Source organism: Geotrypetes seraphini, chromosome 18 (assembly GCF_902459505.1).
Source record: "Geotrypetes seraphini chromosome 18, aGeoSer1.1, whole genome shotgun sequence".
Taxonomy (NCBI): Eukaryota; Metazoa; Chordata; class Amphibia; order Gymnophiona; family Dermophiidae; genus Geotrypetes; species Geotrypetes seraphini.
Window position 1 is genome coordinate 2,280,338 of NC_047101.1, and position 21,369 is coordinate 2,301,706.

A 21,369-nucleotide genomic window follows, 5' to 3' on the forward strand; every position below is an offset into this window, starting at 1 on the left:
ATAAGCATTTCATTTGCACTCATCAATAAATTTGGTTCATTACCATCCCTTAAAATCAATTTAATGTGTGTTGAATTACAAATTAACCTAAATAAAGTCAATTAGCTCTCATCATAAAGTTCTAATGCACATGAGATACCTTTTAGAATTAAAATGATGTGTGAAATGAACTGAAAAAGTCCCAGATTCTTTTCTTGGACCTTAGCATCCAGTAACTGGGATTCAGGTTCTTCCTCATCAAACATGACATGGGCCGTGTTTCGGTTAAAAGCTTGCCTCAGGAGTCCTCATGAATGGAGGACCGGGTTACAAATAACACTAACACCCCCCCCCCCCTCCTTTACAAAATCGTAGCATGGTATTTAGCACCAGTTGTGATGGTAACAGCTCTGATGCAGAGTCAGTGTCAGAGCTGTTACCACCGCTAACAACTGTGCTATGGTTCTGTAAAAGGGGTGAGTTGGGGGGTAAAAGAGCTGGAAAGCCAAGAACGGCTACACAGTGAAACTAAACACATCCTATGAAACAAACAGATATAAATTTGCTGAAAAGTTTTGAATGCATGCAGTCAACGGTCATCAGATAAAAAACTCAACAAGGAGCCCCTCATTCTGCCAAAGCTGCGTCAGGGGGGTAAAGACATTTCTTCTTTCTTTGGGCTGAGTTTTTGCACTTTCTCTGCTTTTTTTTTTTTTTTTTGGGGGGGGGGGGAGTGGTCATGTAAATGCCAGCAAGTTGACAAGGAATTTTCAATTATAGGTTAGTTTTGCGTAGACCATGACAAGTGGCATTGCCAGACCTCAAATTATGGGTGAGGCTATGGGTAAAATGGGTGGACACAATGTACTCTTTGGAGCCTACCCCCCTCTCTGGTGCCCCCACCCCAGCTGAAGACCTCCTCAAAGGCACCCAGAACAACCCCCCCAATGCAGCTCAGCAATCAGCAGCAGTACATGCTGGCACTGGGCCGATAAGGAAAGCTGGACCAGCACCAACCTCCCTCTGACCTTGTCTTTGATATGGACTGTACATTTAACCCAGTCATACACAAGGCTCCTCTTTGCCTGACTCCCTTCCTCGGGCATCCTGTCCATTCACCCAGAAGTTGTCCTAGGAAGCTCCCCATAGTTTTATTTAAAGGTTTTGAAACTCCCTAATCCCCTACTTGTCCTGCTTGTCTATTTGATTAGATTGTAAGCTCTACAGAGCAGGGACTGCGTACGTCTAGAACGGTTATAGTAGTATTGATGCACCAATTTGTATATCAATAATTTTCAAATGCAAGTCGCTTTGAATCTGCTTTTGACATAGTGCGACTCAGATTAGATTATTATTAGTAGCAGTAATTTCTCTCAGCAACTCTTTCCTGGAAGCTTCTGAGCTTTTAAAACTGAGTCTGATGCTTCAGAGATTTCACTTAGATATAATTCAGAATGTAAGTCCTTATTACTAGATTCTGAGCACAGACAGAGTTACGGAAGTGGGAGGGCAGGCGTGACAGAATACGTGAAAGGGGTAAAGCGGGAAATAAGAAGGTAGTGATGGGGAACTGAGTAAGACAGATGAAGTTGAGGAAAAAAGAAATACAGAAAAGATTCATGCACCGCCCTGTCTGTCCCAAGGGAAGCTTTGGAGTCTTCCAATTTCCTGCATAAATGAAATAATATATGCAAGAAAGTGCTGGAAAGGAACAGAGAGTATGTAAAGGAAGCGGATAAGCTGAGCAAATAATTTGCTGATTTGGAAGCTTTTCACGCCTGGAACTGAGTTCCTCAATCATTTTCATCTGGAACATGCTGTAATTATTAGGCATGATGTGGTGAATGTTGCCAGCAGTTACTTCTGCTACGGCTCCCAAGTGGGTCTATTGGGAATAATCCCTGCAATAGATTCCAGGCAAGGGCTGAATTTATGATTGGGAGATGTTGGTATTGAGCAAGGGCTCTCAATCCCGACCTCGGAACATCCACAGTGAATATATATGAAATAAATGTGCATGCTTTGCCTCCATTGTATGCAAATGTCTCTCGTGTATATAAGTTGTGAGGGTCCTGAAAACCTGACTGGCTTGGAGTGGCCCATAGAGTAGGTGGAGAACCCCTGCTATTATGCCGTGTGTCATGCTATGATTTTATTGTGTTGATCTCTAAGTACATCTTTCAACCAGGAACAGTAAATGTAGGGATCATTTGGAAAGCCAAGTGATCAAAGGAACCAACTTTTCACACCAGTGGGAGGTGCTATACCTAGTGGAAATGGCCCCTTCCTTGACACTGTCATGGAGATTGCTCAAGTCCCTACAGAGCCGGTTCCTATGCAAGTGATATCGAAGAATTTGCCAACTTATGGAGTTTTCATCGAGCAGATTGCATCCAAAAGGCACTATCCTGATGCGCCTTCATGGGCCTCAGTTGATCTCTTTCCGATTATGGATCTTGATTTGGTTACCACCCCTACTGGGAGAGTATTCTATACATTCACATAATGGGGGCTCCTGAGTCATGTTGTGAACTCTTTGTTATAATTTATTGCTGGATTCAAGGATTGGACACTTCGGGTCGGATTCTACAAACAACGCTGGTAGTGGCGGCTGCCTAAAAAATGGCCACCAACCAGGCATCAATCATGCAACCGAGCCGTTTGTAGAATCGTGGTTCAGATGGTCTTTAATATTAATGAATTATTAACTTTTTAGGAATTATTGAGGTTTTCAGAAAGCAATAATATTAGAAGGCAATAATAATCTAGCAGAAATCAATTTAAGATTGAAGAACTAGAGACAAGATGGTGACGGGAGTGGACACGTGAGTCCAAGCTCCCGCTCTGGCAGTAAACTTTACCTTCGGTAACGATTTCCCCAACAGTTTTTGGATGCCTAAGAGGAGGGGACGGCAGAGGGATATCCCTCATTCCTTGGCCGCGACTTCGACACCGCGTCAAACTGCGATAACATCATTCGCAGTGCCGATGGCGTTGGGCGGATCCGCAGCTGAGCTCCAGGAGCAGCTCAGTATGGACGGCGATGCGTCGCTGAGCCCCTTGGGACCTGATCCTCCTCCTCCCCCGAGCAGCGCAACGGAGCTGTTACTTCCTGTTGAGGGACTTCGGCAGCAGCCGACTCAGGAGATGACCCTGTTGCAGACAAACTCGGAGAAAAGACCTGGAGAGGGAGGAGGAACACTGCAGGCAAGCGGTGGTGAGAGTGGGGGAGGTGAAACCCGGGAAGGAGCGTGGGAACCCGGGTTACCTCAGCTCAAGCCGCTTGTGAAACCGGCGGTGGTTATACTGGACTCACTGTGGGGAGCAATTGAAAATCTACAAACTGTATGTATTGGATTTATTTCCTTGATGGCTGAAGTTTCTACTAAAGTTAATAAATTGGAAATTGTTTCTTGTGATCAAGCAAAACAAGTAGGAGATATTGAAAAATCTATAACTGAGATTAAATCTATAAATAACCAGAATGCAAAAGACAAAGCTTTTCTTCTTCGCAAAATTGAAAACTTGGAAAATCAAAATAGGAGTTTAAATTTGAGGATTTTAAATTTTCCTATGTCTAAACTTAAAACTCCTAAGGAATTATTTAAGGATTTCCTGGTTTCCATATTGAAAATTACGGAAATGAATATTCCACCTTTGCAGAAGATTTACTATTTAAACAGGACAATAAAAGAGTCTGATACAACTACTGAACAAGATTTAACAACTTTCTTGGAATCATCAAATCTCGAATTGTCCGGACGAGCTACACTGATAGTTTCCCTGGTATTTTATCAGGATAAAGAAATGATTTTGAAATTGTATTATGGTTTAAAACAAGTTTCTTTTTTGGGAGAAAGAATATATATATATCCGGATGTTTCAAAATGGACCCAGATTAGAAGGAAAGAATTTCTTACATACAGGGATAAAGTTGTATCATTAGGAGCTTCTTTTCAGTTAAGATTCCCTTGTAAATGTTTTGTTGTATATCAAAACAATAGATACATTTTCTATGATTCTCAGCAGTTACGTTTCTTTTTAGAGGGAAAAGGTGTTTCATTTGCACCACAGTGATTTTCGGTATAACTCAAGTCTATTTTTATTAAACCATCGGTTTTCACTTAATTTCCTGTAAAACTTTAAGTTGTGAGCTTTCCTGGAAGAATTTCTCTTTCTTAGTCTCCTTCCTCTCTTATTGAGGACTATGTTTGAATAAAAAGTATGGTTTACTTCTTTTTGTTAAATATATTGATCCAATAATGAAAATGGATTTATTTTGTATCAAGTTTTTGAAATATCATGACTACTAATATTGGATGTATTAATATGGTATATTGCCTGTTAAGCACAATTGCTGTTTATTTGAAAATTTAAATAAAGAATTTAACATAAGATTGAAGAACTAAAAGATGAATTGCATACGTTAGGATTAAGGTAGGGAGGATAGGTTGAAGCTAGTGATGCTAATAGGAGTAAGAGAAAGAACCCTGAATGGGCAAAACTCCATAATCTGAGGCTTGTTCCTGTTTATAACATATAAGAAATTACATAGAGAAGAAAAAGTTAAATAAGCACCTTCAGTGTCATTTTGGTTTATACCAATGGTTTTGTAAATTATATTCAACTGATACATCAAATATAGGCACAGAAATGTAGGTCAGGGTTTTGGAGGCCTGTATTAGACGTGAATTGCGTCTACAGAAGCACCTAAAGAATAGGAGGTAACGGTCAATATTCTTAATGGAGAAAGGTAAATAGCGGGATTCCTCAGGGGTCTGTGCGTCAATGACCTAGAGATGGGAATAACTAGTGAGAGAATTCAATTTGTTGATGACACAAAGTTGTTAAATCGCAAGAGGACCTTTTGAGCCTGGAAGCCTGGGCGTCAAAATGGCAGATGAGCAAGTACAAAGTGATACGTGTGGGAAAGTGGAACCCAAACTATAGCTACGTGATGCTGGGTTCTGTGTTAGAAGTCACTGCCCAGGAAGAGGAACTAGGTGTTGTCGAGGATACGTTGAAACCCTCTGCTCAATGTGTGGCGGTGCTAAGAATGCAAATAAAACATTAGGAATTATCATGAAAGGAATGGAAAACAAAGATGAAAATGTTACAATGTCCTTGTATCGCTATATAATACAGCTGCACATCGAATACTGTGTGAAATTCTGGTCGCCGTATCTCAATAAAGGTATAGCGTAAAAATACAGAGAAGGGTGACAAAATGATAAACCGCATAGGAATTAGATGGTATAGAAATTTTAAAAATAAATAAATAAAAGGGATGGGATGACTTTCCTATGAGGAGAGGCTAAAGCGACTAGGGCTCTTCAGCTTGGAGAAGAGACGGCTCAGGAGGGATATGATAAAGGTCTATAAAATACTGAGTGGAGTGGTAAGTGTAGATGTGAATCATTGATTCACACTTTCCAAAAATACTAGGAGTAGGGGGCATGCGATGAAGCTGCTAAGCAGTAGATTTTAAACAAACCAGAGAAAATATTTCTTCACACAACATGTAATTAAACTCTGGAATTCGTTGATGGAGAATGTGGTGAAATCAGTTAGCTTAGCGGGGTTTAAAAAAGGTTTGGATCATTTCCTAAAACAGACGTCCATAAGCCGTTATTGAGATGGTTTGGGGAAATCTGCTACTTGGGATCTAGTGGGGTACTTGGGACCTGGGTTGGCCACTGTTGAAAACAAGATACTGGGCTTGATGGACCTTCGGTCTGTCCCAGTATGGCCATTCTTATGTTCCTATGTTTTTACTTCAACATTAGGTGCTGGTTTTGTAGGTGCCTACATTTTTTGTTTGTAAATGTTTTTTAAAATACTTAAGATGTTGTTTCAGAATAAGGACCTTTTTGCATAAATGTGTTGGGATTCATATGTACATAAATCTTCTAAATACCGTTTGGTTCCTACCAAGGCGCAGTGTCCTGCATTCAGCAGCTGAAGAGAACGAAGAGATGTGATCATTTTGAGACAAGGTTGTTGATTTAAGGAGTGTCTTAAATGCTTTAAAATTCAGTTCTAACTGCAAGTAATTGGGAAGCTAATTCCATAGGCAAGAAGCCAATAAATGCATTTTGTCTGCAATTTGTCACCTGGTATTAGTAAAATCGTCGAAAAGAAAGTTAGCAGTTTCTGAGCTGGGGAGCCATTAAGAAGGGAAAGAGGCCAGATTCACGAGGTCAAAGGTCATTTGTTCAGTCCCAAAGTTATTCCACGAACTTTTCCCAGTGTTCTGCAAATCCCACTGACCTCAGAGGTTAGCTGGGTTATTTCAAAGAACCTATAAATAGAAATCACTAATGGCTGATTTGGGGAGGGAAGTGTGGAACAGTCCATAGTATCAAGCAGTGTGTAGAAAGGACAAAAGTGTCATTCAGCCCCTCCTCCTTTCTTTGCAATGAGCTCAATTTTACCAGCAGAACATTTTGCAGGGCAGCAGATAAACATCTCAATTTTTGTCCATGCATTTAGCTCTTCTTTTGAGTCTAGTTTGTCAGATGTTATTACTCTTCTGATTCCTCTCGTTTTTCTGAGCTTTGATCAATAGTGTTTGTAAACAGTTCAGTGATATGAGCCGCATCAGAACCAAGGATGCAATGACAGATGCCATGAATCACAGCCATGCCCTTGGAGAAACAGGCAGAGACAGCCTCGGCCATGTCAGTCCACCATGGAAAGGCTCCTTTTGGATAGTCACTGGAGCTGAGCCTGGAGAAAGGGGAATTACCCTCTAGGAATGCTAAGAACACAGTTGGTCTCTGGGGGTAGTGCATGTGAAAACTGATAGGCTCATTTTTTGAGGGTTATGAGCTTAAAATTGGGAGTTAGAGCCTAGTGGTTACTGCTACAGCCTCAGGACCCTGAGGTTGTAGATTCAAATCCCACGCTGCTCTTTGTGACCCTGACCCTGTGCAAGTCATTCAATCCTCCATTGGCCCAGGTACATTAGAGAGATTGTGAGGCCACCGGGACAGACAGGGAAAAATGCTTAAGTACCTTATTGTAACCTTGATAGGTGATATATATATACACACACACAGTGGGGAGCAAAAGTCTGTTATAGGGTTGCCATATGGCTCCAGAAAAAGGAGGACAGATTGAAAGAGATGGAAATAAAACCTGGTTGTCGCAATCCATTCTCCTTTTTCTGGAGCCATATGGTAACCCTATATAAATCCCTAAAATAAATAAATAAATAAATAGATGAATTATCTCCATTGAAAACTTGACTAGGGCTGAGTTTCCCCTTCCATTGCTCCAGGTATCATTGTGAGTGCGCTGGGAAAAACAGATTACGTCATAAATTACTTGGCTGTAAACCGCAGACACCAATTAATGGATATGTCCTGGTATATCAAGAATTGTAAATAATAATAATAACTTAGAAGTTGATAAAGCAGTCTCTCTCAGGGCATGGAACAAGGTTACTACATCTGCATTAAGAGAGCAGTAGATAGTAAAGAGGACTTAGTCCACATTGAGAAGCTAGGAAAGGTTCCAAGAAGAGCGACTAAGATGATCAACAGGATGGAACTCCTCTCGTATGAGGAAAGACTAAAACAGTTAGGGCTCTTCAGCTTGGAAAAGAGAAGGCTGAGGGGAGATATGATTGAAGTCTACAAAATCCTGAGTGGAGTAGAACTGGTACAAGTGGATCGATTTTTCACTCCGTCAAAAATTACAAAGACTAGGGGACACTCAAAGTTACAGGGAAACTTTTAAAAACAATTGGAGGAAATTTTTTTTCAAGCATAGCTGGTTTTAAGAAAGGTTTGGACAAGTTCCTGGAGGAAAAGTCCATAGTCTGTTATTGAGAAAGACTTGGGGGAAGCCACTACTTGCCCTAGATCAGTAGCATGGAATATTGCTATTCCTTAGGTTTTGGCCAGGTACTAGTGACCTGGATTGGCCATCGTGAGAACAGGCTTGATGGACCATTGGTCTGACCCAGTAAGGCTATTCGTATGTTCTTATGTTCATTAATTGCACTGAGGAATGAATTTCATAAGGAGCTGCTGCAACTTAATTAATAATGATTATTAAACCCCCTGCAATATGACATTCCAAAGTATCCTTTCCAAACACCAATAGGACCTTCAGAAGAAAGTACACTGTGGAGAGTGGAAAACCTTGGAGGATTAGAAACATAGAAACATGATGACAGATAAAGGCCAAATGGCCCATCCGCAGCATCCACTATCTCCTCCTTTCCCTATTGGCTAAGGCTCTTTACAGCTGCATTGTGATGTCATAGAACTTTATGGTTATAGAAACATTGTCCACAAAGAAACACACCCTCAAAGTGTTCAGGATGACGTAACTTATCTTAACTAAAAGGGAGAAAAGACCTCAGTGTCCAGTAGGGGCTATCAAAACAGCAACCCACAAATATGACTTGAGACCAGCAGACACATCCTTGGTCAAAAAACTCCCAAAAGATTTTGCCACAAGAGGCCACCCGCTCAAACTCAGGGGCGGAAAATTTCATGGCGACACCAGAAAGTATTTCTGGTTGATCATTGGAACAAGCTTCCAGTGCAGGTGATCGAGGCAGACAGCGTGCCAGACTTTAAGAATAAATGGGATACCCATGTGGGATCCCTACGAGGGTCAAGATAAGGAAATTGGGTCATTAGGGCATAGACAGGGGGTGGGTAAGCAGAGTGGGCAGACTTGATGGGCTGGAGCCCTTTTCTGCCGTCATCTTCTAGGTTTCTATCCCAGGCTTTCTTGAATTCAGACACAGTCTCTATCTCCACCACCTCTTCAGGGAGACTGCTAAGATTTCAACAGGGGAAATGTATGTTTAACTATTTTGAAGTCTGATACTGTGTGTGCGCTTCTAATCTGAACATTATAGCTAGTAATATATAAAAAAGATTTCTCCTCTAATAGGCCTATTACTAGGGTAAAAAGAACCCTGAAGTGACTGACAAAGGCCAGTGCCAGAGGCTTATTTTTCAGAGTTTTCTTTGGTGATTTAATTTAGTTCAGTTTGACAGGTGCATCTGTATCTATTGTGACACCATTAAAGGCCTATCTGAAATGTCGATCTCTCTCCATGGACTGCGGCCTGCTCATCTGGAAAGACGTCATCCATTGTGAAAGTGTTGGTATGCTCTGCATTAACAAAGACGGTGGAGAAAACACTTTAGAATCACATTGAGACGGCTCTGCTGAATGCTCAAGAGCTTCTCGGCCCAGGAACAGAAGGGGATTCATACTTCCATTGCTTATTTATATTTTCTATTCTGCCTTATTCTATTTTAAAAAAGGGAAGAAACCAATCAACCATTTTAACATCCATTCAATACAGAACTACTCCTTCACTTTGGAACTCGGCCCCAAGTCATTTAAGAGAGGCTACGTCTCTAGATAGCTCTAAATCCAATCTAAAAACATTTCTTTTTAAAGATGCTTTCGAAACTTGACCGTCCTTTTAGGGATGTGTTAAGACAACACGAGGCCTGACCTTCAGGCTGCTCCTCCTGTTTCCCCCCCTTTTTGGTTCTTTACTATGCAAATATTGTAGTTCTTTCCCCTTTTCCTCTCGTTTCAATTAGTCTTCGTCTTTATAGTCTGTCTATGTCTTACGTCTTTATGTCTGTTGAGTAAGTTTTTGCCCCTTTTAAAAAATTTTTATGTATTCATTCTGCTATTTTAATTTTTGTAAAACCGCTTTGAATTTGGATAAGGCGGGATATCAATTTTTTTTTTTTTTTAATCGTTATTCATTTTCAAAAGCCAACATTAAGTGCAACAGATTAACAAACAAATTTTACAATAATCAGCACTCAATACAATCAAATGATATAATAAATATATACAACACCCCTCTCCTGCACCCTCCCACCCACCCTTCCTGGATGTGCATAACAGAAATCAAAAGGAAATACGCATGTTCATTTCATCCAAAATTTTGTTAATGGATCCCAAATTGCTTTGAATTTATTATAGTGTCCCAATTTTAACAAATTCATATGTTCAAATTTATAAATTTGGCATAATGTTTCCCACCAAAAACAATAATTTATATTATCCCAATTTTTCATGATCAGCTGCATAGCAACTCCTGTCATGACGAAAAGCAGCCTATTCTGATTTGTATTGATTGGACTTTTGGGCATTAATAATGTTCCAAACAACACAACATCATACGTCAATGACAATGGAACTTCCAGGATCATAGGAATTTGACCCCATAGAGATCTCCAAAATTTAAGTATTAAGGGATAACCTTGAAACCTTGATATTTAACTTAAATAATTTCAAAACAACACATTAAAAAGGTTAAGTAATCAGGTCCCGTGGCCTAGCAGGACAGAAACAAAAAAAACTATCTGTTAAACACCAGGGAAAAGAAATGTGCTTTTAACTGATCCTTAATTTTTTTCAGGGAGCAGGAAAAGCATTGCCCAAGAGGGGCGAGAGGACTAAGAAAGCCGAGTTATGAGTGGATTCTAAATGAGCTCGCTTAGTTGAGGGAATGAATAACCGTAATTCATAAACTGAAGGGGTTGGAAAGCATGGCGACATTGAGATAATGAGATCAGTGAGGGAAGAGGGGTTTTTTTTTCAAACAGGCACAGTAAGTTAAAGTCTATCCAGGACCAGGCCAACAAACCCAAGGCACTAAGAAATGTTTTTTTGGTTGGCCTGCGTTATAGAGCAGAGAAGGTGAGTCTCAGCTGAAAGGAAGCTCTGGAATGAGAGGCATAAGCTGAAGGTGAAAGAGGGTAGGCTCAAGACTAAATTAAGGAAATATTACTATACAGAAAAGGTGCTGGAGATAAAGACTATATCAAATGATGAAAGCATGGCACAGGCCTGTGGAGAGGAAGGGCTTATACGAGTACATCGCATTAACTGGTATGGATAGACCATGTTTTATTATTTCTCTGTCTCTCTGAAGCACCTCAAAAAGCAGGTGGCTTTTTGTTGAAAACGGTACTTGAGCCGCTTAAAGACTGCTCTGAAATTTCAAGCCAGGCAAAAAATGAATAGGATGAATTCATTTCTGGTTCTTCCTCTTCTGCAGAATCCCCAGGGTACTTCTGTTCTTATAATAAATGTATAACCAGGTTAAAACCACAATGCGGAAACTCCTCATCAATGTCAAACTGATGACAAGCGAAATGGCAAACTCCTCCAGCTCTGCTAATAAAGATGGTCTCAGGGGAACGCGGTTTATATCCCACCGCAGTTCCTTCTGATCTTGGCCAACACATCAACGTCTTTTCATAATCACACACCATTGTATGCTTTTGAGCATATTTAAGTCTAGTGGTATTTTGCATTTGGACCCCTGAAGAAGGACTTTATAGCCGAAACACGGACCGTGTGGGGTCCACCCCACTATCCACTGTTGTGTGGTGTTTGGAATGTTTATGAAGAAGTACCACAATCAAATCCGACATCAAGTACCTCGTTTCCACCGTTCTCTGGTTTCCTGTGGTTCTTGGTGGTGTTTTTGTTGTTGTTGACTCAAGCCATTTAACCCTCCAGAGACAGAATAAACAACATAACTTCAATAACTTTTGTTCAAAACAAATGCAAGGAAGTTTTTTTTCACCCAGAGGGTCGTGGACACTTGGAATGCGCTACCGGAGGAAGTGATCAGGCAGAGTACGGTCCAGGGATTCAAACAGGGATTGGACGGATTCCTGAGGGATAAAGGGATCGTGGGATACTGAGGGAGGAGCTGGGATGTATCACAGGTATAGAAAGCTAACCAGGTAATGAGTATAAACCAACCAGGTCGTACATGTGCAAGACCGGAGGGCTAGGACTTCGATAGGAAGGCAGGACTTAAATGGGAAACCAAGGTGGCAAGGGAGCCCCTTCTGATGATTCGGACAGGTCGTGACCTGTTTGGGCCGCCGCGGGAGCGGACTGCTGGGCAGGATGGACCTATGGTCTGACCCGGCAGAGGCACTGCTTATGTTCTTATGTTCTTAAGAGAGGTTTTCCATGCTTCTCATCTACTTCTGAATATTTGCCTCAACACAAGCCCTGGGCAAATATACTTGCTCTGATCTCTGCACTAGACTTCCGTGGTCTCATGTGTAAATTGGAGAAAAACAGGGGTTGTAGCTGCAGCTGAATCAGAGACTGGGTTGCCACACACATATAAATAAAATAAAAAATGTTTAAGCTGTTTGCTAGCTTTGTAGATTTCTTTCCCAAGGCACTGGAACTCTCTTTTCAATTATAAGACATCCTATCACTAACAGCTATTAACTTCTGGAGCCACAAAGATAAGATTGCTCTTCAGGGTCCCCTTATCTTGTTCCACTTTCAATTGCAAACTCCAGATTGGAGAAACATTGTTTGACTAAAACAGCCTGAAACACAGAGTATTTTCTCACAGGCAGAAAATGGGAAAAATCTCTTCATATACACATTTTGCTAATCCTACATAGAGTATTTTACACATTTTGGTTTGTCATTCAAGCAATATATTCAGAAATCTTAAGCCACTGTCCAGAGAATTGCCTTTACTTCGAAGAAACATATATCTAGATCAGGGGTGTCAAATGTCGGTCCTCGAGGGTCGCAATCTAGTCGGGTTTTCGGGATTTCCCCAATGCTTTCATTGTATGCAAATAGATCTCATGCATATTCATTGAGGAAAACCTTAAAACCTGACTGGCCCTCAAGGATCAACATTTGACACCCCTGATCTAGACAGTGAAAGTCCTGAGACTTTCCAGCATTTGTAGTCAGGAGAACTATTCATATGTACCAGTTCTGGGGATCCTGTGGTGAGCAGTGAGCACCCTCACTATTGAGAAACCAAGTTAGAGCAGGGACCATATATATATATATAATAATAATAACATTTCTATAGCACTGAAGGGCGTATGCAGCACAGTACATTTTGATATTAATAAACGGTCCCTGCTCTAACTTGGACAGACTTGGGGATGTAGAACCCAAGGAGGAGAGTTAGGAGTTGACAGCAGACTCCAAGAGGTGAGCTTTTAACTTGGACTTGAATACTGCCAGAGACGGAGCCTGCTGTAGGGATTCAGGTCGTTTGTTCCAGGCATACGGCACAGCAAGACAGAAAGGATGGAGTCTGGAGTTGGCAGAGGAAGAGAAGGGCACAGATAGGAGGGACTTACTAGTTGAGCGGAGCTCGTGGGGGGGAGGGGAGGTATGGGGGGAGAAAAGTGAAGAGAAATAATGAGGGGCAGCTGAGTGAATGCGTTTGTAGGACAGTAAGAGCAGTTTGAATTGTATTCAGAAATGGATGGGAAGCAGCTCTCACGGAATATGAGCCATGCAGCCGAATTTTGGCAAATTGAAGGGAAGAAAGATGGCAGAGCGGAAGTTGCAGTAATCTAAGCATGAGGTGATGAGGGCGTGGAAACTCAACAACCACGATTACCCCAACATCACCCTTCCCAGAACAATACCATAGAAAACTGGCCACCTCTCTATAGGTTGATGGTTCTTTGCATATGTGACTTTTAGGAACTATTATTCTGCTTTGCATGAAGGGACTGCCCTCCTTCCCCCTCCTTCTTAACACTGGCCAGTTTGGCTAACAGTTAAGACAACATTGCATGTACTGGGCAAACCTTTCTGTCAAATGTTGAAGTCTTCTTCAGAGTCTCTCAACGCTTTCTCAGGCTTTCTTTAGATGAGAATTTCATGGCCATTTTTTTTTGAATTTAGAGCTTTTTGGAGGTTGCAAGAGCTTTTCAAGTAAATTGCCAATCAAACGCTGCATCTAGGAGTGATACAACAAAGGTGACCAATTTGCTCTTCACTGGTATGAAGGCAGTTTCTCCTGATGGTTCCCAAGCATCTGAGACTGAGACAGTCTTTCACTGAGGCTGCTACAGTCAAGGAGTTTTCAAATTTTGTGCAGGAGACAACAGAGTAACAAACAAAAGAATAATTTAAAGTGATAACCTTTTTTATTGGATTTAACTTAATACATTCCTTGATTTAAAAAAAAAAAAAAATGATTCATACATTCAACCCACTGTTGGTAGCTTTCCACCTCTCACTCTCTGCTTCTTTGCTAAGGGACTACTCTTGCTTTTGCTTTCGAATACTGTTGCTTACAGCTCGTTCCTACAGACATTGTAGAAAAAAATTAAAGACCTATCTCTTCTCTAAATATTTGACTGACTAACTAACCATATTATTTTATGCAACATGCTTATTTTCATAATCTTTTGTAAACCGCGTTGAACTTCTGGTTACGCGGTCAATAAGCACAATATTATATTATTATGTTATGTTATAGAAAGACCATGAACCTGACATGGTTTAACTACTCTTCGTGGCTTCCCTTTCTCTATGTCTGTTGGATTGTACATTTAAAGTTTATGTCTGTTTTCCTGGCTGATTATGGCATCAGTTATTGGGGTTTCAGATAATTAATTATTCTAAAGAGAGTTTTTGAACTTTGTTAGCTGAAAATGTGTTATTAGAGGGTTATACGAGAACAAGTTAGTAGAGTCCCAGACCCCAGGGGGATGTGAGGCCTGGGACGAATCCTCCAGAGATTGAAATGTGGTAGTAACGGTGGTGGAGAGACAGGAATGAAAGACCTTCTCGAGACCATACCTGAAATTCCTTCTCTTCCCATCCTTCCTTTTGTTTTAATATGTTTTGCAAGGTTGAGTTTTTACCGTTTGTTTTGTTGCCCCCTAAAAATTTGTAATTTTATTGATGTGTACATCGCTTAGAATTTTGAATAAGCGATCAATCAAATTTATAATAAACTTGAAACTTGAATACCACAGTAGGTAGGTCTTGCCTCTCAACATGAGCTATTGCGTCTCTCATGAGCTGATGAGTTTTTCTAACTCTATAGCCCACACTTCCTATTGGTGGCCATCTTGTTCCTATTTATACATAACATACTGTAGTAACATTGTATCTGATACCATATAAAGACCGAAATGACTTATCTAGGTTGCCAAGCCAGATGGTTGAGGTTGTAACTGCTGCTAAGTGCACATTATCCTCCATGTCTTTGTGTATGTATATATTTCTATCTATGATGTAAATTTAGTAAAGGAGGGGATGGGGTATGTTTTATGTTTATTAAAATTCTATATCATCAAATCTTACAACAGCTCTCAGCGGTTTACATAATGATAAAAATTCAATAAAACATAGGACAGCCCTAAAAGAAACACTATCAGACAACCTGTAAACCATTATTTCAAAGTGTTTAAGGAACGCCTGATAACTTCTCAATCAATGAATGTGATCAATCGGAAAAGAGTCTATACCAAAAGCTAACTGAAAAAAAAAGGGTCTTCAACAATGTCTTAGAGGCCTTAAAATTTACTTCAGACGGAAGATGATTCCAAAGTCTAGGTGCTATATAAAAAAAGCTTTATGACGAGTGATTTCCCACCTGGTTCTACACACTGTTGGCGGAACTAATCCATTATCTTGCAATGATCGTAATTTAAAGGATGGTCTATTTGTTGTAGATGTTTAAGATAAGTGTGTTATTGACATCTGCTAATATTATATATTTTACATTGTGAGTCCTGCAATGATTATAAATCAGAAAACTGATTTTGCTGCATAAGGGCAAGTTTCGTTTTGTGGCAGTCTAGAGTCTAGAGCTGAGCCACAGAAAGTCTGTTGATAAGGTACAGCTTTTGATAGTAGAATAAGGCAAAATCCGAAGCCATGTTAGGCTTTTTTATGGCCGGTCGTGGTGGTATTAGCTTCAACACTGATAGGAATTCTATGAGCATCCGAGCTAATACTGCCGTGGCCAGTGATAAAAATGCCTCAAGCGGCTTCATAAAAGGGGGCCTTTATTACATATGGATTTTTATTCTTATATTAAAGAAAAAGAAATAAATATATTGAAAAGGAATAGTATCCATGATTTTCTTAGGTTGTCACAACTTGGTCTCTTCCTGCTCTTTGAACTCGGAAATCCTTCACTGTTCAAGTCTGGGCTCAATCCAAGGGGAAAGTGACTTGTGCAGGCAGAAAGTGCTGGATTCTGTGTAGGAAGTCGCCTAAGCAGCTTTTGAAAATCGCACACAGGTGTCCAACACCACAATTCTTTAGCCAGCGTCCATGTTAGAGAACCGGGTTGCCGTTGAGCTGATCGTGGCAAGGGAATCTCTCTGTCCACTACATCAAGTATGTCCACCTTCCTATTCAAGATAGTCTTTTTGGATCTCATCTTTGTTTCCTTCCACATACCCAGTTTCCCATGTCTCACCACAAAACTATATATGGATGAATCTGGGCAAAAACGGGCCATTTGCTTCTATTTGTTTGGCTTTTTTTTCCCCACACCAATTTTTGGGGGGGTTTTAAAAATCCATTTGAAAAATGTTAGGACTTTTAGGCATACTTTATAAGTTCATAGGTTTATGGGCATACAATCAGTCTTGGTCACTTAAAATTGAAGGTGCACAGATGACCCAAATGTGTGCTAATGAATACATATCTATCCCCTTTTAACTTTAGAGGGCACTCGCTAAAGTTAAAAGGGGAGAGATTCCATACAAACGTAAGGAAGGTCCCCTCTGAAATTCTTAACAAACTGTATATTGTAATTTCGCTGCATTTTTTAAGATTCTGTACAATATAATTCCTCTGACTATCTGAATATTGTAACTCGCTGATTGTCCAGCTCTCTTCAATGTGAACCGCCTAGAAGTCGCAAGATTATAGCAGTATAGAAGAATAAAGTTGTTATTATTATTATTATTATTCACCCAGAGAGTGGTAGAAAACTGGGACGCTCTTCCGGGGCTGTTATAGGGGAAAACACCCTCCAGGGATTCAAGAAAAGGTTGGATAAGTTCCTACTGGAACAGAACGTACACAGGTAAGGCTAGATTCAAATAGGGCACTGGTCTTTGACCTAAGGGACACCGCGTGAGCAGACTGCTGGGCATGATGGACCAGCGGGAATTCTTATGTTCTGTAATACTCAAGTGGTCATTCCCTGAAAGGCTGCTACATATCCAACTCTGGCAGTGGTTTCAAAAGTTTGGTAAAAAAAAAAAATGCAAGTTAAAGATCAAGCGCTATACACTTACCCTCCCCCTTTACAAAACAGTAGCACAGTTTTTAAGCTCATATGAGCATCAGAGTTGTTACCACCGTGGCCGGCGCAAAAAAACGTACTACGGTTTTGTAAACATAACAGCAGATTTCTAGACCGCAAAGCCATGAGTTCAACGCGGTTAAGAAAAGATTATACTAAAGTAAAAAAGAATATAAAGAATACAAACGGATCTAATTAACTGAAAATTTAGAGAAGAGAAAGGTTTTCAACAACTTTCTAAAATGTTCATATGAAATAGATCTAAGAATAGTCGTAAATCTTTATCATAATACACCGCCTTATAGGCGAGAGTGCGTTCGTGATATTTCTTGCTTTTACAGTCCTTGACCGAAGGAAACGTAAACAGAGCATGTGATTTCCTACTATTCTTCTGCGACACAATATCAAACCTGTCAACAAGGTATCGTGGGGCAAGTCCAAAGGCTACTTCATAGTATAAACATCCCAACTTAAAGATTACCCGGGTTGTTCATCTTGCGAATTTCCACTTTTTTCGTAAGCTATTTTTCCTACTTTATGAACAATCTGGAACCTTGCTGGACTATGTGTCTAGCCCTTGATCGAAACTATCCTCTTTAACTTGCATTTTTGCCAAACTTTTCAAACCACCCTTGTACTTGCAGTCTGTCAGACAGACTGGAAACCAGTCATCTCTACCATCACAGACAACTTGGTCCATCTCATTCAGTCGCCTTGCTGTCTGAGTCCTCGGCTGAGTTGGCTGAGTACGGTGGCCCAAAAGCAAAACTCTGAAAACGGGCGTTTGAAATTGAGTAATTAGGAAAGCTGTAATAGCCCCCTGGATTCTATATAGGGCGCTCAAAGTTGCATTCATGCCCCATTTATGTCTGCAGTTTAATTGGACAACAAACCAATTAGCTCAATTGGGAACTAAGAATCAGTTATCGGAATCAGCTCCAGCAGACTTCCAGTCTCGCACACCTTCCTCAGCTCACAGACCACACGGCGATTTAAGATACCTTTCCCATCCTCTCAAGGAGTACGTCGGAAGAGGATATTTAACTCCACCTTCAAATCTGTGGGATGCTGATCTTTGGACGCCGATCCACGATGTGCACCCAACTACGGGCTAGATGCACTAAAGTCTCCGATCATCTAATGATTGTTGCCAAACCAGTTTAGCGACCGATCAGATTTGCCAACCCTATGCACAAAATGGCTCACCACATGGTTTTCCATGCAGTCCTACATTCTCCGATTCTGGCATGCAAATGAGGTCATTAATATTAAAACTGGGCATCCAGTGCATGCCAGAATCGGATTGGTATTACTGACCCGGAACATCATGTGCTCTTCTATAGAAGTGCGCAACCCAGAGCAGGCGTGGACATGGGAGGTATATGGGCAAGGCAAGGGCATTCCTAAAATTTGCCCACAGTGTTATAAAATACCCAGGATGTGTGCCCAGATTGGGTGCTGGGACTTACACCTGGTTTCAGTAGCCTTAATGCTGGCGTCCAAATTTGAGCCCTGAAATTGGCACTCAGTGTTGTTCTTTGATGAGTGATCAGCTTTGAGAGTCCAGTAGAGCTGAATTTTGAGCGCCATCTCCTGAATCCAGCCTACAGTTCTATGAGGATTTTTCCCTATCTGACCCAATGTGGGCTCCCACTCTATCTAATGTACCTGGGGCAATGAGGATAAGTGCCCAGGGTCACAAGGAGCAGTGCGGGATTCAAACCCACAACCTCAGGGTGCTGAGGCTGTAGCTGTAGCTCTAGTCACTGCACCACATACTCCCACTTGTCTGGGTATCAGACAGACATTATGATCTGGGACCTTCTACAAGGGCATAAAGTGAATGTCCTAGAGAGGGCGGGGTTAGAATTTCTGCTTTAAAATAAAGCATCCACCAAGGGCAAGATTTTGATGTCAGCTTGTCAGCCTTTTGAATATGTATGTGATCGGAGACTGAAAGGCAGCTTCCTGTCACTGGAATTCTGCTTGGAAAGGAACGGAGCAAAGAGAGACCACAGGAAACAATGTGAAAGGGGCACAAGCACCGTGAACAGTCTGAACACCATGGCTAATGCTGCAGGGGGGGTGGGTGGGGGAGGGGGGAGTGGGAATACCAGTCAGGTTTCAAGATATCCATAATGAGCAGGCATGAGATAAATTTGCACGCAAAGGAAGCAGCACATGGTAGCCTAGCTCCTGAATATTCATGGTACACCTGAAAATCTAACTGGCTAAGGTTCGGGAACCAGTGCTAGAGATAGACGCACATGCAGAAATCCACCGAGGTGCTTTCAAATCCATTCTAATCTTCAAGTTTGCAAGAGTCTAAAAGTATCGCGTCTGATCTGTTCAGTCAAGCAGATGCCAGCGCAGCACCAGCTGGAGAAAGGCGAGGCACAGCACTGCTCCTTTTCCAGATTCCAAACCTGCTCCTTAATCTTTCCCTGCCAGCCTCTTCCACTGCTCTTAAGTACCCTTCCCTGGATTCTGGCGTAAAGTTGCTTGTGCCAAGGACTGCACTCCATTGCTACTTCTCGGTGCATATGATAGTCTCATCATCCTGAACAAGGGAAAGGTCTCCCTTTCTTCCTTACCTGACAGCCTGGGAGCCACAGACAGAGACTGGGAACATGGCGAGGCATGAGACACTCCTGCAGTCCAAAAGCGCCCTTAGAAAGCACCCAGGCAGGAGTACTGGGATCCAGTGAATCGGAGCTCTGTCACACGTACACAGGCACACACGGTCTGGATGTGAAATGACTCAGGAGGAGTGGGCGGGCACAGAGCGGCTCTAACTTTCTTCAGATGCAACGAAAGTGCTGTATCCAGTGTCCAAAAAGTGCAACGAGAAACAGAATTCTGAGCACTATTTTGTCACTGTAGCTGAAAAGTCTTATCTTATTTCATCAAGTGCAAATTTGCAGAAATGAAATTCTATGTTTTGACGTTGTTTTAGAACATTGATTGAACCATATCCAGGTCATTCTCTTGGTTGAGCTGAGAACTTTTTAGCACTCCCTCGTAGTGCAGAGTTTTAGTCTCTGGTAACCAGAGCTGAGATTGTGATGTCATAATACCTCATTCAACCAATAAGAGCCAACTTTCTCAGTGATGTCACAATGGCTTGATTGTCCTACACGTGGCTCACGTTTATTACATGCAAGGGGCAGCCCAACCAACCAGCTTCCTAAATTCTGAGCGTTATTTGGCACCTTAGCTGTAAAGAGTCTTAACTTATTTCGTTAAGGGCCAATTTGTAGAAACAAAATTCTATGTTTTGACAATTGTTTCAGATCATTGATTGAACCATATCTATGTCATTCTGTTCTGGGTTGGGCTGAGAACTTTTCAGCACCCCCTGGTGTGATCAGCAGGCTACAGTAGTTGCTTGCGCATGTGAAGATTTTAAAGCGGAACCGGGTTGGGGAAGGGAAGGCGCGAGCATGGCATGGGGGCGGAGAGGTGCCAGCCCCCCCACCAAGAAGGCGCTCGGGGTGGTCCGTCCCCACCTTCTCTACTATGCCACTGCACACAAATTTTCTAGTGCATGGAATAAAGTGTGACTCAGCTTCTGTTAAAGTTTCAAATTTTTATTACAATTTGATTCAATCATTTATTTTACTTACTAAGCGAGGTACAATTAAATAAAATTGGGTAGCATACAAATTAAAATACAATAACAATATTATGAATTACAAACACACTGACAAACTAGTACGAAAGGATGGAAGGGGTAGAAATAGACTCTTTAAAGAATAAGAAGAGATTCAAGGAAAAAAACAATAGGGAGGGGGAAAGGGAATGGAGAAGTGGAGTTGCTTTCAGTTTCAGTTTCAATCAATTCTGGTCAAGTGCGACTGTCCTGAACTTCTTCTTTCTGTTCGCTAAGAATCTCTTCCTTCCAAATTTCTCAAGCTTTTAGTAACTGCTCTATCAAAAATGAGAATGTTGGTTTTCTTTTTCCTGACACTACCTCTCTCGTAGAGAAAAAGTGTTCTCTGCTCAGCCTACAGCATCCTTCTTGTTAAAGGGCTACTCTGGATTGACACTAAAGAATGTGAGATTTTGTAGATTTATTGAAAAGGATAAAGTCGTATGCTTGATACTTTAGTCCATGTGAATGTACAGAAATGAAGATCAATAAAAAGGTGTCAGGTATTTATTTATTTAAAACTTTATATACTGCATAAAAACTATGCGGTTTACAAAATTACATGCATACATATTAAAAATACTAAAACATGCTTTGACAGAACAAATACAATAAAAACATTAACTAACTGGATCATTATTAAAACCTTCTTTCAAAT

The 21,369-nt window shown here is 41.1% G+C and overlaps 1 protein-coding gene across 2 annotated transcripts in view; it reads right to left on the minus strand.

Moving 5' to 3' along the window:
* Positions 1 to 19,779, minus strand: part of HRH2 (histamine receptor H2) — a 43,738-nt gene extending 23,959 nt beyond the window's left edge. For both annotated transcript variants that reach the window (XR_004537508.1, XM_033927587.1), the window contains exon 1: positions 19,654 to 19,779. The gene's annotated coding sequence lies outside the window, so the exon portion shown is untranslated. The remainder of the gene's footprint in view (positions 1 to 19,653) is intronic.
* Between the last annotated feature and the right edge of the window lie 1,590 nt (positions 19,780 to 21,369).